This window comes from Lactuca serriola, chromosome 7 (assembly GCF_051521515.1).
Source record: "Lactuca serriola cultivar US96UC23 chromosome 7, Lser_US96UC23_V15, whole genome shotgun sequence".
NCBI classification, from domain to species: Eukaryota; Viridiplantae; Streptophyta; class Magnoliopsida; order Asterales; family Asteraceae; genus Lactuca; species Lactuca serriola.
The window spans coordinates 35,429,996-35,431,854 of NC_136414.1; the positions used below are offsets into that span (position 1 = coordinate 35,429,996).

Below are 1,859 nucleotides of genomic sequence, written 5' to 3' on the forward strand. Positions count from 1 at the left end.
ACATTCCACCTTGCCCCGATTTTAATCAAGAGCTTCTTGGCAACATCACACTTAATGGAAAGATAGAGAACAAATTCACTTTGGTTGGCAGAGAAAGGGCCACGGTTCACAATTATTAATGTAGGTAGTCGACGGAGTTCAACTCCCAAGATCTGAACATCGACATTCCCAGTGATCTATTTTTCCATTTCTTTTTCTTGCCTGGACTTTTAACTAACCTTTTCAAGAGCGAACCAAACGAAATGAGGCACTTGTATACAAACTTTAACAGTGGATAATTCTCAAACTGTAAATGAAAAAGTCTATCCAGTTTTTTTAATATATTACTAATTTATAAAATTGAAGAAAAAGGAAACAAGAATTTATAAATAATGCCAATTCAACCATGTTATTCTTTAGGTCCGATCGCACACTAAAAAATATAATCACCCAATGGACCAAAATAAGGCTTCCAATCATGCTACCCACGTCGATATCCCATGATTACATACAACCATACACTTCTCTATCCTCACCCCTACCTCTACCCTTACCCCAACCCCAACCCCACCCCACTCCACCCAACCTCCATTTTCATCTTCATCTCCCTTTCATTAGCATACATCAACCCCTCTCACATCATGTCTCCTTCAATTCCCACCATTAACATGTCCGACATCCAGTCTCCAACATCTTCTTTCAAAGTTCAGTTGGTTTCAAGATCTGTATCCGAGAGGCTTCTTGTGAAATTTGCAGATGTATCGGAGTTCGGATTTGATTACTCCCAAAGCGGCCTCTGGTCTCCTCCACTTCACCGGACTGTGTTCCTTAGTTCACCTGGGGAAATCTTGACACCAGATGAAATGCTGCAGAAGTTAGAATCTATGGCAAGACACCGGAGAAGATACACATATTGTCTCAACGTATGATATATATACACATGCTGGGTAATTAATTTTTTGATATTTTCATGCTTAAAGATGGTAAAGATTCGTTGATACCATGAACATGTTTGTATTTTGCAGGCACTTTTGTGCTCTCCTAAAAGATGAACTGCGTTGCACTTGCATTATTTTAACCAAATAGTTCTTATGTGGATTATTATTTTATGTTTTAATTTTTTTTTTCCGGGCAAAAAAAAGAAGGTTTTGCTACGATTGTAAATGTTAGATTAAACATTATATGTAATTTTTCATTATATTTCACATGTTTGCATGTGATTGTGCTACGTCATCCCACGTGAAATAGGATATTTTCTCTCAATTTCACAAAAAGGATTATTAAACATAGTTTAAAGACACAGTGTTTTGTAATTTAGTGTACTAATAGTTAGAGATTATTTAAGATATAGATCGATTATAACTTTTCTAGATTGAACAATCTGTACTAACTGAATTCAGGTTAAACATCTATTGTTTTTTCCTATTGACATCAAGCAAGAAGCATCGTTTCGGGAACAAAATAGAGTTCTTTTCGAAGGCTTTTTTTTTCAATAAAACCATATATTTTTACATATTACAGAGATAGTAATTTATTGATTTTATTTGAATAACAGAGATGTCAATTAAATAATAAAATTGACTTTTTCGTGAAATTTAACTGCCCTTACAGATTTGAGATTAGAGCTTGGACCACATTACTACCCTACATTTTATCTGTACGCATTTTATAAAAATAATAAGAGGAAATGAAGATAATTCATATAAATATTTTGTTGATTGATTAAATGATAAGATTAGGACTAAAGTTAGAAAAAAACATATTTTTTGTTATCATGCAATCTTAGACTGAACCATTTAAAATAATATGTAACTTATATATAATTGTTAGGATAATAGTAGTAAAATGTACACGCAAGCAGAATATTGATAGGATCGATA

At 33.5% G+C, this 1,859-nt stretch overlaps 1 long non-coding RNA gene across 1 annotated transcript; it reads left to right on the plus strand.

Moving 5' to 3' along the window:
- The first annotated feature begins 409 nt into the window (after positions 1-409).
- Positions 410-1,207, plus strand: LOC145062206 (uncharacterized). The gene is made up of 2 exons (XR_013687478.1): positions 410-926; positions 1,005-1,207. It is a non-coding gene; the product is annotated as an uncharacterized LOC145062206 (long non-coding RNA).
- Positions 1,208-1,859: the final 652 nt, after the last annotated feature.